The 15989-nt window shown below is 46.8% G+C and overlaps 2 pseudogenes; one reads left to right on the top strand and one right to left on the bottom strand.

Moving 5' to 3' along the window:
* The window catches only part of LOC136496014 (germin-like protein 4-1), a 31990-nt pseudogene extending 16438 nt beyond the window's left edge, over positions 1-15552 (top strand).
* Positions 6863-9027, bottom strand: LOC136498255 (uncharacterized; annotated as a pseudogene).
* Positions 15553-15989: the final 437 nt, after the last annotated feature.

The raw sequence follows: 15989 nt of genomic DNA, 5'->3' as shown, positions 1-15989 counted from the left end.
GCTCAGACTCTAGGGCCTCTAGGGAACTTTGGAGTGCCGCCTTGGTCTTTGCTAGGGACTTCTATAATGCCACCTCGGTCTCTGCCTGCCAAACCTTCACCACGTCAAGCCCCCACTTAGTGGCGGTCGCCCACTCCATCACGAGCAGTTCCGCCACTTGCGCCTTTGTCGCCCGCTCCACCATGGGTAGTTCCACCGCCCGTGCCTTGGTCACCTTCGCCACCCAGTCTTGGGACTCACGGCAGGTGGACTCTAGCTGGTGCTTGAGCTCAATGACCCGCTATGACATCACGGCCTCCCGGGCGTGCTCCTCCCAAAGGAAATGAGACTTATGGCTCGACATCTCCTCTAGACCCTATAGAATGAGAAGCAAGCATGCTGATGTAACCGACAAAAGACCAAGGAGTCAAGGACAAATGTAGAAAACTCACCTTTATGACCTGTGGCAGGTCAACCATGATTGCCTGCTAGACAACCTTGACCCACTCTAAGGCCTCCTCTAGCTTCACCCTGGTTTGGGTGAGATCGGACTCCATGGCGAGTCCTCTCCCCCCAAGCATGTCCCAGACCTACACCTCCTGCTCATCCTAAAGGATGAACCAAACCTTTCTCAGGTCCTCGGGGTAGGGCCACACTAGGTCGATGGTTGCCCCTAGCCTGCTGGAAGGCCTAGCCGATGACCAGACCACTGCCAGCTCCTATGATAGTGTCGGTGGCTCCACCCTATCACCTGCTTCATTGTCGGAGGGGACCTCCACTACCTTGATTTCATGGCCCACCAGTGGACATTCCACCTCTGACCTGGCTACGTCTCCCCTCGATACCTCCAGCTCCGATCAAGAGGGCGAGCCATGCGGTCCTTCGACCGACAAGGCAGGGAGCTCGGTCTCTCTCCCCTCTTCCACTGCAGCCGGTGTGGGAGGGATCGCGAGGGTCACCTTTGACCTAGCCTCCGCCGTCGCCGAGATCGCTACCATCACCTCAGCCACCACTGTTGTGCTTACGACTGGTAGGGAAGGCACCACCCCTGGAGGGGAAGGACACGCCGCCACCAGTCTACTCTCCCCGCCACTCACTGTGGCTCGATGCAGGCTAGGTGTCCACTCCACCAGCATGGGAGTTGGGGCGATGCTCAGTCCCATCAGCATCTGGCTGCTGTCGAATAGTAAAGGTCAGTCGCACTCCGAAAGCTCAACTATGAGATCAAAAAAGAAATAGAGAAAGCATACCGAGACGCAAACGGTAGGGCTCTGAAGCCCCAACCCGCTAGGTGATGGGCACAGCCAGATGAGGGCCACTCGTAGGTTGCGAGCCACGCCCCCTCACCTCGACCGAGAGAGGAGTCATCTCGGCCGGCTCCTAATCGGCCTATGCATAACTAATGACCGCCAGCCCAAGGCATGTCCGACCGAAGCAGCTAGCATGGCATCCCCTCGCTTGTGGGTCATGCGCTGGGTACAAGCCTGCTCCTTGAACCACCTAGCTTGCCCCACCACGCTCAGAGCAGGTGGGGACAAGGCCTACGATGCCTCTAAAGGGCACAGCAACCGCGTCTGCTTGCACCTCATGCTCGCCGACTGGTGTTCGAGCTAGCAGCGAGCTTCCTTGGCATGGGAACATCGCCACGCCTCTCTGTGTCCCACCCACCGCTGGCAGACCTGGCCTGTAGGCTCACGACAGCTCCACCAAGGTTGCCGACGGCATCCTGGCCTCCACCATCCTTGGAAGAGCTTGAGTCATCGCTCGCTTCCTTGGCACAGGAACATTGCCATGCCTCTCTATGTCTCGCTCACTGCTGGTAGACCCGACCGTAGGCTCATGACGCTCCACCGAGGTCACGATGGCATCCTAACCTCCACCATCCTCGAAAGAGCTCGTGTCATCCCCCACCTTAGTGGGGTCCTCCGACTCAAGCTCCACCTTGACATCGCTCCGACTCTCGCTGGCCCACACTCACCGGGCGATCTCCATCTCCTTTTCATGTTTTCTCTAAGCCTTCTTAGCTCTCTTCTTCTTCCGGCCATCCACCACCTCCTTCAGGGCCACCTGCTGAGTCGTGCCCTCTAGCCCCTTTGAAAGATGCGGCCAGGACTTGTAGCATTCGAGTCCCTACGAAATAGATGACTTGAAGTCAAGATTATAGGAGAGTAGGATCGAAAGGGACACAAAGTAAGGAGAGGAGAATGTACTAGGTTGGACAGCTTCAAGGCATGAAGAGCTCTAGGCTTTCCTTCGAGGGTTGCCAACTCCTCCGGCGACACATGGTCAGGGTCCGTCGGGCCAGTGTACATCTGTAGCAATACGAGGTAGGCTATGCTAGCACAAAAAAAGTTCTACCACATAAAATAGGAACACTACTGTTATAGATCATGGGATTACCACTAGATGCACAGATGTGGAAGTTGATGAAGCACGTCGGGGCAGTGTAGTCGATCACCTCCATGTCAAATGTTCAGTGGCATCCTCCTCATGTAGTGGCTCGTCCAAGTGTTGCAGATGCAACACCTCCAAGGTATCCACACGTGCGGGGAGGAAGCATCACAAACTGGATTGCTAGATTCGCGAGTGCAACTCGGTGAGGGCATGGGAGATGGATAGCTGCTGGGCATGGGAGATGGAGCAGCAGCTACACCAAAAAGGTCCAAACCCTAAGCCACCCCTACCCCTCAATAATAGAGGTCCCTGACAGGCCTCTAGGTCTAAGGCCCATTAGTACTCCTAAATCTGGTCCAATTCGAATAAGATCCTCATTGGGCTTCCAGCCCCTTAAGTGTGCGACTCTATAGGTTCACATACGTATAGACATGACGTGAGTACTTCTACTCGGCCAATAGTTGGTAGCAGCCTCTAGCAAGACATGCCAACTCCTATACGCACACGAAGATCATATCAGACAAACCATCACAACATCATGTACATGCTATTCCCTTTGCCTCATGATATTTGGTCTAGCTCCAAGCCAACCTCTCTTTCTCGATCCTATGATTCAAAATCCCTTTCTAGGTTAACTCTTAACCTCACGTAGCATGGCCATGCATTTCTAGATTCGATCACTCGAGGGGCCCAGAGATATCTCTCTCAAGTAGAGAGGGGCAAATTCCATCTTGACTAATCATACCTCACAGTATGCTTCCTAACAAACCCGAAAGCTACCTTTATAACTACCCAGTTACGGAGTAGCGTTTGACAGCCCCTAAGTAAGTCGATTCACATATTGAGTGCATGCAACAATCTTAGGTCTAAGGACAAAGCATACACACGTTGTGTAAAGAGAACTATGTAACTATATCTCGTGTTGGGTCGGTCCTAGCACATGTCTCTACACGTGCCTACATTATTAGTTTGACATGTACATGTCCATGACTTGTGAAACATAGTCATCAGCTAATACATGTACTAGTCTAATATTTATGTGTGTCCTCACATGAACTCCGACTAGGGACAACTTTAGAATAACCATACAAGTAAAGAGTTTCACATACAATTCACATAATTGCAAATCAATTCAAGTAGCCTTTAATGGATATTCAAGGAACACAATATGAAACAAGGATACAATGGAATATCATCATCTCTATGATTGCCTCTAGGGCATATCTCCAATAGTCTCCCACTTGCACTAGAGTCAATCTAGAAGATATCTAATACCCATAGCTCTTACATGTGCATCATGCTTAAACTACAGGAGAGGCTTTGTCAAAGGATCAAAAATATTCAATTCTATATGTATTTTGCATATCTTGATCTCACCCCGGTTAACAAAGTCTTGAATGAGATGAAATCGCCACATTATGTGTTTGTTCTTCTGGTGATTCCTTGGCTCCTTTGCTTGCACAATAGCTCCATTGTTATCACAGTAGAGATTCAATGGGCTGGACACATTCAGGAACACACCAAGCTCAATAAGGAAATTCCTTATCCAAACACCCTCCTTCGTGGCTTCTGAAGCCGTGATGTACTCGGCTTCTGTCATAGAATCAGCCACCAGTCTCCTGCTTGGAACTCTTCCAGCTAATAGCACCACCGTTTATCATAAACACAAATCCTAATTGTGACTTTGAATTATCTTTGTCTAATTGGAAACTAGCATCGGTGTAACCTGTTACAATGAGCTCCTCATTACGTCCATATACGAGGAACATTTCTTTAGTCCTTCTGAAGTACTTAAGAATGTTTTTCACCACTGTCCAGTGACTCTCACCCGGATCAGACTGGTGTCTGCTTGTCATACTTAGTGCATATGAAACATCTAGGTGAGTACTTATCATTGCATACATGATAGATCCGATAGCCAAAGCATATGGCACTCTACTCATGTGATCCCTGCTCCTCAGTTGTCGAAGGACACTGAGTCTTTCTAAGGTGTATGCCATGTGACATAGGCAAGAACCCTTTCTTTGCCTGTTCCATGCTGAACCTGTTTCAACACTTTGTCAATGTAAGTATCTTGGCTTAATCCTATAAGCCTTCTGGATCTATCTCTATAGATTTTGATGCCCAGAATATATGCTGCTTCCCCTAAGTCCTTCATCAAAAAACTATTTTTCAGTGAGGTCTTGACGGTTTCAAGCATAGGAATGTTGTTTCCAATCAGAAATATGTCATCCACATATAAGATTAGAAATACTACAGAGCTCCCACTAACCTTCTTGTAAACACAAGCCTCTTCTTTTGTTCTTAATGAAGCCAAACCCTTTGACCACTTCATCTAAACGAATGTTCCAACTCCTAGATGCTTGCTTCAACCCATAAATGGATTTCTGAAGTTTGCATACCTTTCCAACATTTTTCGGATCGACAAAACCCTCGGGCTACATCATATACACGTCCTTAGTTAAATTTCCATTCAGGAAAGCTGTCTTGACATTCCATCTGCCATATCTCATAATCGAAATATGCAGCTATAGCTAGAATAATCCGAATAGATTTAAGCATCACTACGGGCGAGAAGGTCTCGTTGTAGTCAACTCCTTGAACTTGTCAAAAACCTTTTGCAACAAGTCGAGCTTTATAGATGTGAACATTTCCATCCATATCTTTCTTCTTCTTATAGATCCATTTGCACTCTATGGTTTTAACACCATCAGGCGGGTCAACCAAGTTCCAAACTTGATTGTCTCCCATGGACTCTATTTCAGATTGCATGGCACTCTGCCATTTTTTAGAGTCTGGGTCCATCATTGCTTCTGCATATGTCATAGGCTCATCATTGTCCAACAATAATATTTCCTGCAATTCACGGAGCCTCGCCGACCTTCGTGGTTGTGGTGGTGCTTCTCTTGCCATGGATATCTCAACTTGTTCTGCTACGCTAGCATCACTCGTTGATTCTTGCCTAATTGGCTCATCCTGAACTTCTTCAAGACGCTCTGTCTTTCCATTCTTCTCCCCTTTGAGAAACTCTCTCTAGGAAAACACCGTTCCGAGCGACAAACACTTTGCCCTCCAATCGGTTATAGAAATAATATCCTAAAGTTTCCTTTGGATATCCCATGAAAATGCATTTATCCGACTTGGGTGTTATCTTGTCCGACTGAAGTCGTTTGACAAATACTTCACATCCCCAAATCTTTAGAAAAGACAAACTAGGAGTCTTTCCAGTCCACATCTCATATGGTGTCTTAACTATGGATTTAGACGGTACCCTATTAAGTGTGAAAGTTGTTGTTTCTAGAGCGTATCCCCAGAATGATAATGGTAGGTCCTGACTGGCTCATCATTGATCGAACCATGTCGAACAAGGTTCGATTACGTTACTTGGATACACCGTTTCTCTGAGGTGTTCTAGGTGGGGTAAGCTATGGAACAATTCCGCAGCTCTTCAGATGATTGCTAAACTCATGGCTTAAATACTCACCTCCACGGTCAGATCATAAGGCCTTAATTTTCTTGCCACGCTGATTTTCAACTTCATTTTGAAATTCCTTAAACTTTTCAAATGTTTCAGACTTGTGCCTCATCAAGTAGACATAGCCATATCTATTAAAATCATCAGTAAAAGTTATGAAGTATTGGAACCCTCCTCTAGCTGTCGTGCTCATTGGTCCGCATACATCGGTATGTATGAGTTCCAACAAGTCTAATGCTCTCTTAGGAAAACCTATGAAAGGTGCCTTGGTCATCTTGCCTAGCAAGCAAGCCTCACATGTCTCATATGATTCAAAATCAAACGAAGTTAAAAGTCCATTAGAATGGAGCTTCTTCATGCGCTTTTCACTTATATGACCCAAACGACAATGCCACATGTAGGTAGGACTCAAATCATTAGGCCAAGACCTTTTAGCACTTATATTATAGATAGGTGAATCATCAAGACTTAAAACAAACAATCCATTCACAATGGGTGCAAAAGCCATAAACATATTGTTCTTAGAGATCACACAACCATTGTTTTCACTCGTAAATGAATAACCATCCTTCATCAAGCATGAAGGAGACATAATGTTTCGACTTAAACTAGGAACAAAATAACAATTATTCAACTCCATGATAAATCCTGATGGGAGGTGGAGTTGCATCGTCCCGACGGTCAACGCAGCAACCCTTGCATTATTGCCCACGCGAAAATCAACTTCTCCTCTTTCAACGCTTCTACTTTTTATTAGTCCCAGCATCGAATTGCAAGTATGAGCAACCGATCCGGTATCAAATACCTAAGAATTAATAATTGTATCAATGAGAAATATGTTGTCTATAACATTAATAACAAGCGTACCTAAGGTGGAAGTACTCTTACTTCCTCCATTCTTCAATGAAGCCAGATACTGCTTGCAATTTCTCTTCCAGTGACCAAGTTCGTGACAATAAAAGCACTCTTTGTCTAGGAGCAGGTCCAGCTTTAACCTTGGGCGCTGGGTTTGGCTTAGAGTTCACAAGCCTTGCCCTTCTTCTTCCAAGAATTGCCCGTCTTTTTAAAGCTAGGCTTGTTCTGTATTGCCATCACATGGCTGCTGCCAGCGCTTTTCTTAATGTCACCCTCTGGTGTTTTAAGCATGCCACACAGTTCATTCAGACCCTTCTCCACCCCATGCATATGGTAGTTCGAGATGAAGTTCCCATAGCTAGGCAGAAGAGACGAAAGAATGAAATCAGTGGCCAACTCTTGGCCTAGTGGGAAGCCCAGCTTCTCCAACCGTTGAACATAACCAACCATCTTGATTACGTGTGGCCCTACTGCTGCAGCCTTCTGCTAGCTTGCTTTCCACAAAAGCCTTAGACACATTGAACCTTTCAGTCCTAGCCTGTGTCTAGAACATGTCTCTAAGCGCCACGATCATATCATACGCCTCATGATTTGTTTCAAACTGCATCTATAGTTCGGGTTCCATGTAAGCAAGCATAAGGCAGCTTACTTTGAGATTAGCATCACATGCTTTCTTGTAAGCATTCTTAATGGCAGTAGGTGCATCATCAGTAGGTTCTTCTAGTAATGGAGTGTCCAGAACATCTTCCTTTTTATCAGCCCTGAGAACAATTCTCAGGTTACGGATCCAATCCGTGTAGTTTGTTCCATTCAGCTTGTCCTTCTCAAGGACTGAACTGCAAAGCAAACGATGTGGTGTTGCTAGGTGCCATTTATCTACAACAAATAATTATGCAAAATACTAAGACAAAAGTATCCATGATAGAGTAAATCACATTAAACTTTTAATAGACTCTACTCCCACTAAAATCAATATCCCTCTATTGATACTTAGTGATTCAGGATCCACAACTAACAAGTCTACTAGTGAGCTTTAGCATCACCGCTAGCAGTCAAGGTAGATCGGTAAGCAACTCTTTGCTAATCATATCACATATGACTCCTGTTGTTGGGTGACATCTCCATGTCTCGGCGCCCAACCTTCATGCCCCGAAGTCCTTAACCGTTAAGATGACCTTGTGAAGCAAACCAACCCTTATGCATGTAAGTATCCGATACAAACCCGTCTAGTCAAGGAAAACTAGTGATACTCTAATTTCATAGACCCACCACCAATTGTACAAGACATGGGACGGTGCAAGTTTTAGTTGGGAGGGCATACATAACTTAAAATTTGCGAGGGATCGTTCTACTTCTAACATCACATCATGTAGAGTAAAACAAAAGAGTAGCATTCACATAGTTGTGACACTAGTATGGCCCGATTTCTAGTGGTGATCTCCATCTCCATAGAACCTGTTCACCATGATGATCTCCATCTCCATGATCTATGTGTGCCATCCTCCTAGTGATGAGTCCTTTAAGAACTAATACAAGCTATTATATCTAATCAGCTAGTAAAGAAGGTTACACAGTTGCTTGGATCATCATAGATTGACACGCAGGTCATCAATTACATTAATTTGACAATACATATGTAGGGGCCATACTGATCACAAAATCCTACAAAACAGAGTTAGGCGTTCTAACGTCCAAACTTAAAAGGCCCGAAAATTCCATCTTCCAAGCCAATTTTGGGAAATCTAATTTCACCAAAAACGCCAAAGGCAGTTGAATTTCATGTGTAATTTTTTCTGTAGATCAATTTTCATATAAAATTCGCCTCGATCCGAGATCATACCTGAAAAGTGACTGGCCATTTTATCGAAACACAAGACCATGGTAAATTATCTGATCCTAGTAGTAGATCCAATTGACTATTGTGCATCATATGCGTCTGGCGTATGAATCTAGGTTTCAATTTGACCAATCACATTGATCTTCACTCACTGCAACTGGCATTACGTGTATCACTTAACTCTGATGGCAGAATTCCGACCGGTAGGAGTACGTCGTTACATGACCATTGTAGCAAGATCATGAAACCAGATCATAGATCAATCAGAAAACCCGCATATCTCCATATGCACACATCCCTGAATCCATAACTAAATAGCATCGGCTCTGATACCACTGTAGCAATATGAGGTAGGCTACGCTAGCACAAAAAAAATTCTACCACGCAAAACAGGAACACTGTTGTTATAGATCACAAGATTACCACTAGACGTGTAGATGCGGAAGTTGATGAAGCGCGTCGGGGCAGTGTAGTCGATCACCTCCATGTCAAACATTCAGCGGCGTCCTCCTCGTGCAGCGGCTCATCCAAGTGTTGCAGATGCAACACCTCCAAGGTATCCACACGTGCGAGGAGGAAGCATCGCAAACCGGACTACTAGATCCGTGAGTGCAACTCGATGAGGGCGTGGGAGATGGATAGCTACTAGGCATGGGAGATGGAGCAGCAGCTACGCCAAAAAGGTCCAAACCCTAAGCCGCCCCTACCCCTCAATATATAGAGGTCCCTGATAGGCCTCTAGGTCTGAGGCCCATTAGTACTCCTAAATCTGGTCTAATTTGGATCATATCCTCATTGGGCTTCTAGCCCCTTAAGTGTGTGACCCTATAGGTTCACATACGTATAGACATGACGTGAGTACTTCTACTCAGCCAATAGCTGGTAGCGGCCTCTAGCAAGACATGCAACTCCTATATGCACATGAAGATCATATCAGACGAACCATCACAACATCATGTACATGCTATTCCCTTTGCCTCATGATATTTGGTCTAGCTCCAAGCCGAACCTCTCTTTCTCGATCCTATGATTCAAAATCCCTTTCTAGGTTAACTCTTAATCTCACGTAGCATGGCCATGCATTTCTAGATTCGATCACTCGAGGGGCCTAGAGATATCTCTCTCAAGTAGAGAGGGACAAATTCCATCTTGACTAATCATACCTCACAGCATGCTTCCTGATAAACCCGAAAGCTACCTTTATAACTACCCAGTTACGGAGTAGCAGTTTGATAGCCCCTAAGTAAGTTGATTCACATATTGAGTGCATGCAACAATCTTAGGTCTAAGGACAAAGCGTACACGTTGTGTAAAGAGAACTATGTAACTATATCTCGTGTTGGGTCGGTCCTGGCACATGTCTCTACACATGCCTACATTATTAGTTTGACATCTGCATATCCATGACTTGTGAAACATAGTCATCAGCTAATACATGTACTAGTCTAATATTCATGTGTGTCCTCACATGAACTCCGACTAGGGACAACTTTAGAATAACCATACAAGTAAAGAGTTTCACATACAATTCACATAATTGCTAAATCAATTTAAGTAGCCTTTAATGGATATTCAAGGAACACAATATGAAACATGGATACAATGGAATATCATCATTTCTATGATTGCCTCTAGGGCATATCTCCATCAACATCCACATCGGCCACGTCCTCTCCACCAGCGAGGTGACCTAATGGTGGAAGAAAGTGTGGAATACCCACACCCCGTCGAGTCCCTACCGCACTAGCTTCTGGAGCTCCGCCCCGATGCCCTCCAACTTGTTTTGCCAACTAGCGGGCCCCCACGACCAGCTATCCCACCTCTTTGGCCTCCTTTAGTGAACGGTAGGAACTGGTGCCTCCATCAGGTTCCTGATGGAAAACCACTCCCCATGCCACCCCCGATTGGAGTCACAGGGGGTGTACACGGGGTAGGCGCCTGACGCGCTCGGCTTCTTCTATAGCGTGAAGCCCCCCACCAGCACGATCCTGAGCGGCTTCCCCTCCGACAACACTCGCCCAGAGAAAATCCGCCTAAAGAAATCCATGTGTGGCTCCATCCCGAGGAAGACCTCATAGACGATGATGAAGCCAGCGACGTGCAGCACCCCAGTCGGGTTGAGGTGCTATAGCTCCATGCCCCACTCATTAAGGAGCCCACATAGGAACCAGTGCGCGGGGTACCCCAGCCCACTCTCATGGAAGGCATGGAAGGAGATGACCTTGCTAGCCCAAGGCCACAGGAAATCCTCCCCCACAAGAGCCCTCTAGTGCACCACCTACATCGGTGGCAGCACCCCCTTCTCAGCAAAGATGGCTAGCATCGAATCGCTCACACAACATGACCTCCAGCTTGACATTGCACTCTAGATTCGCAAACGAATCTATGAGTTTCTCCTCTCCCTCGCTCTCCCCTTTTTTCCTAGGAACCACCACGGCACATGAACGCTCTTAGCAAGAAGGAAGAAGGGGGAAAGGTGGCAGTTGGGGAATAGGTGAAGGAATGGGACAAAAGCCCTCTCCCTACACCTATTTAAAAAGGAGGTGCAGCAGTTCAGGAAAGGCTAAGGATTAGGGTGAGAAACCCTCTCCCTTCCCCCATTCAATGCAGATGGGATACGACAGGACGCGTCCTGACTGATGGGATGCACCCTGCCCGATGAGATGGTGCATGGTTAGATGGGACGTGGCCTAGGTATGGCCCACCACTACCGCATGCCGAGTGTGGGAAATAAGGTGCAACTATGCGCAGTCAGCCCTCTGCCTTCCCAGGGTAAGACTTGGAAGGGCCCAACCATAGGATCTTTGACCAGGAGAGACCAACAGGCTTCCTAAGTCAATCGGATAGCTTAAGCAAACACTGAGAGACAGGCAAGGAGCAGAGGGACGCCCCATGCAGGCCATGCTGACTCCATCACAAACGACAAGTGTGGATCCCATTCAAACATCTCTGATAAAAACTCCTCAAGCCTGTCACTCGGGTTGTCAAGGTAACTCTACCAAATCCTCTTACTTTATTTTTTCTAAAGCATGGTCATTCATTCATCCATTCTCATACATGCATTCACACATTCATTCATGCAATCATTCATTCATCCCACACATCCAAAACATTGCATATGCAGCTAATGCATCACAACCCTTCGTGTTGCGTCACGAAATGGTAGTTACCTCATTCAACATGACAACGATCGACTGGGGTTCGAAGGCCAGCCCATGAAGAGCTCGAGGCTGCCTCACGTCAAATAGAGCCAAGGGAGAAAACGCAGATGAGCCCTAGTGGCCCTCGCCTAGTCTGCTCTAAAGAAGATAGGGTCATCTCAAACTTCTCATTCGATCCTAACCTCGAGCCATGCCCATAGAATCTCCATCAAGGGGAGGCTAGTGGGCCACCTAGGTCGGTCTCTGGAATGACCCAGGCATCTACCAAAACACGGGTTAAGGAGTAGTGGAATGCCACATGAGGGCTATGCCCACCCTGTCATGAATGACGAACCCGGATTCCACTCAAACGTACCCGTTAGCGAGCTCATCGAGCATGTTACTTGAGCCACCGAGGCAAGCGACGTTAGCTCAGCCCCTCTAGTTATGGAAACCACAGACAGGGTAATGCACAAAACTCAACCGACCCCTACCGAGCCTAATGGGGCTTAGGATGCTCAACACCTCAGCACGACCTCGGCTGTGCCCAGCACCTAGATCCATGACTCTGACTTGCCCAATCCCATAGTGTGCCCGACGCCTAGATCCGTGACTCTAACTCGCCCGATCCCTCAACGCGCCCGATGCCTGGATCCATGACTTTGACTCGCCCAATCCCTCAGTGGTCCATGAGTCCATCTCGCCTGATCCTTTGGTTGTCCCTTGGTTGCGCCCAACGCCTAGATCTACGAGTCCATCTCGTACAATCCCTCGGCGCGCCTGACGCCCTAGTTGACGACTTTGTCTCGCCCAGTCCCTCGGCCACGACCAAACGCCTAGGACCGTGCTCCTAGAAATGATGGGTCATAAACTAGAAAGAGGAGGCTACGCCCACCAAGGTGCACACAACACACGCCCGCTGACAAAACCCCCTAGGCGATTCTGCCCAAATCGCCTGGGGGCTTGGGGGCTACACCCATAGGTGCGCTCGCGCGCACCCGCTGTCGAAACAAAAAAAACCCCGCTGACAAAACGAAAAAAAACCCAGATGATTATACTTGAATCTCCTGAGGGCTCGAGGGCAACACCCGTGGATGCGCTCATGCACACTCGCTATCAAGACAAAAATCCCTCAGACGATTCTACTCGAATCGCCTAGGGGCTCAGGGGCTCCTGTCAAGTTCATAAATCCAGGGTCCCTCATGGACATGCTTCCCAACAAAAGCTCGGCCCGACAGACGACATTACGAATGATGCGCAACTCCTGGGCCGACCAAAAAACCTAAACGATAGGCCACAAAGGCGATCCAATCTCCAACTCCGACCTGCCTCTCTGACCGGAAGGCCTGGCCAGAGAGGAACAGCGCTCGCCTCCTGACTTCGGCCTACCTCTCCAACTGGAAGGCCTCGCTTCTGACTTCAGCCCTGCCTCTCCGACCAGAAGGCCTCGCTTCCGACTTTGGCCCGCCTCTCCAACCGGAAGGTCTCTCTTCCGATCTGGCCCGCCTCTCCGACCAGAAGGCCTCGCTTTCGACTCCAACCCGCCTCACCGACTGGAAGGCCTGGCCGAGGAGGAACGACGCTCGCTTCCGACTTTGACCCGTGTCTCTGACCGGGGATGCGCCGGACCTCTGCTTATAGCTCTTCTCCGACTGACGCAGTCGGAGCCGACTGGGACCAACCGATCGGGGACGCCCACTTAGTGAGGACCCAGGAAATGGGCAGAGCAAGTAAGGCAGGGCGCTCAAGTCAACCGCAATATCAATGACCATACCCCTATACACCTGTAGGACAGTACCGATAGGGCATGTCAGAAGAGTGCCCTGCAACCTTCCAAGCATGTCAGAACCCAAGCAGTGTTCTAGGCACCGACGTTTGCCCTACAGTGTTGTGGGTGCCATCAATTCCCATACTAGGTGAACACGGTAAAACCTTCCACATGCCTCTGGGCATCAACAGTGTTGTGAGCGCCGTCATTTGCCATACATGATGAATACGGTAAAACCCCCACATGTGTCTGACATAAACAGTGTTGTGGGCGCCTACAATCATCTTATACCCGACAACGTGGGCAACAAGACTTAGTAGCATACGTATACTCTCCCTCTCTCACTTGTAAGGCCGTCTCATTCATCTATAAAAGAGGATGCGCTCTCTCCCAATGAGGATGGATCAGTTCAGGTCGATTTATGAACGACTTGAGCAACCTACGATTCAATCGATTCACGAACGAGTCGAACGACCACCCAACGATTCCAACGAACAACAGACATTCGAACACTTAGCACATGTAGGAGCTCCTGTCTCTCTCGTCCCTTCGGTCCAGAGTCCGACTGGACCTCTTGCACCCCCCGTCTTACTCCCTCTCGTTTGTAACCCCACAGCAAACTTCGAGCACCTGGGCTTAGGAATAAAGTCACCGACCGACTCAAACTAAACGTAGGGCATGTTGCCTGAACCAGTATAAACCCTGTGTCATCGAGTGCTAGGCCACATCTGAGCACAATGTACGGTAAAACTATAAATATTTACGTGTTGGTCACTTTCTGCACCGACAACGTCCAAATACTAGTTGCCCTCTAGCACATCTATTCCAGCATTTGTTTAATGGTAAGTTGAATTTATTTGCAGCTACTACTAGCTGAATTGCTCCAAGCATACTGTACTTGTGGATATACATTAGAACAACTTCTTTTCAATTGTACATGACAAATTGATTATCATGTAGGTATCCTGTAGCCTGAACAGTATGTGTTATGTGTAGGCATCATAGGTCTTTCACATGTGTTCTGCCCTAGTGCATCTAACTAATTATGATATTTCTTTTGCAGATCACATGATGTCTGTAGATGCCATATGGGAGAACAAAATAATGGCAGAAGCAAAGTGGTACTTGTTGATGTTAAGCACAATTTCTTGGCATAGTATAGCTCTGAATATGTAATGGAACATGTTTTTTTCATGGGTATTCAAGAGAGTATTGATGATAATCCTACCTGAAACTTACAGATGGCTATGGTACTCAGAATGACATTTCTTACATTTGTCTTTAATTAACTATATGTTGTTTTGTTGTAGCCTGGGAGCAGTTGGCCTACATTGAGCTGGGAGGAAAGGAAGTAGCTAGGAGGTATATGTATTGCCATTTATTCTATAAAGCAAACAACACATTTTCATAGTTCTGGTGGATACTCTATGTAATCACTTACAGTTTAACAATAGTATGTATTGTGATCATGAGAACTTACTGTGTACTATGAAGTGTGAACTAAACTGTTATGTATTGTGATCATGAGAACTTACTGTGTACTGTGAAGTGTGAACTATCTTTGTATTGGTGTGAAATGTACCATATTGTGAAACATAGCGGAAATGTACACCGTGGATATAAATTTTTTTTAATGTAAACTGCTATCAGAGATGCGTTTTGGCTATACGCGTCACTAATGAAAGGGTCATCTGTGACCTGTTTTCTCAATGCATGTAGCTGCTATCTTCACATCAGTGACGCGTCTTCTCGGTACGTGTCGCTTCTATCTCACATTAGTGACACGTTTTCTGAATACGTGTCGCTTCTATCTCACATCAGTGATGCTTTTTATGAATATGTGTCGCTGCTATCTTCACATCAGTGACGTCTTTTTACGTGTCACTAATATCTTCACATCACAGACGCGATGTAAGTGACATGTTTTTTCTGCATCACTAATGGCCCTCTGGACGCGTCACTAATTAGCATTTCTGGCATAGTGATCCTCGCCAAGGCGTTCATGCTCGACAGGGCCACCGTGGACCGGCTCCAGCGGGCATTTGGCGGCGGGGCACCGGTGGCCGGCGGTGGTGGCTATCCGGGGTACCCCGGCCGTAACTGATCGGTACGCTGGTGGTGGCTCAACGGCGGCAGCACCTAGCATGCATGGGTCAGGCCGCCATACAAATATAGATATGAATAATTTGTACCACACACCAACACAGTACCTGGTGTACTAGCTATATATATATATATATATATATATATATATATATATATATATATATATATATATATATATATATATATATATATGGAGAATATATTCAATAGTCAGCTACAAAATAAGTTATTCTGTAGCCATCTCCATTTACGATAATGTCAATACATATTTACAATAGTTGAGTTACTATAACACGTGGGGATATTTACCATAACGTTATAGTAAACCACTTAGCAAGGAGTTACTATAATCTCGTAAATTAACATAGTAATTATCGTAACTCAAAGTGGCTACAGAATAAGTTATTTTGTAGCCAGCTACAGGTAGTAGTTCTA

Source organism: Miscanthus floridulus, chromosome 12 (genome assembly GCF_019320115.1).
Source record: "Miscanthus floridulus cultivar M001 chromosome 12, ASM1932011v1, whole genome shotgun sequence".
Lineage (NCBI taxonomy): Eukaryota > Viridiplantae > Streptophyta > Magnoliopsida > Poales > Poaceae > Miscanthus > Miscanthus floridulus.
This window is presented reverse-complemented; position numbering and strand designations above follow the sequence as displayed.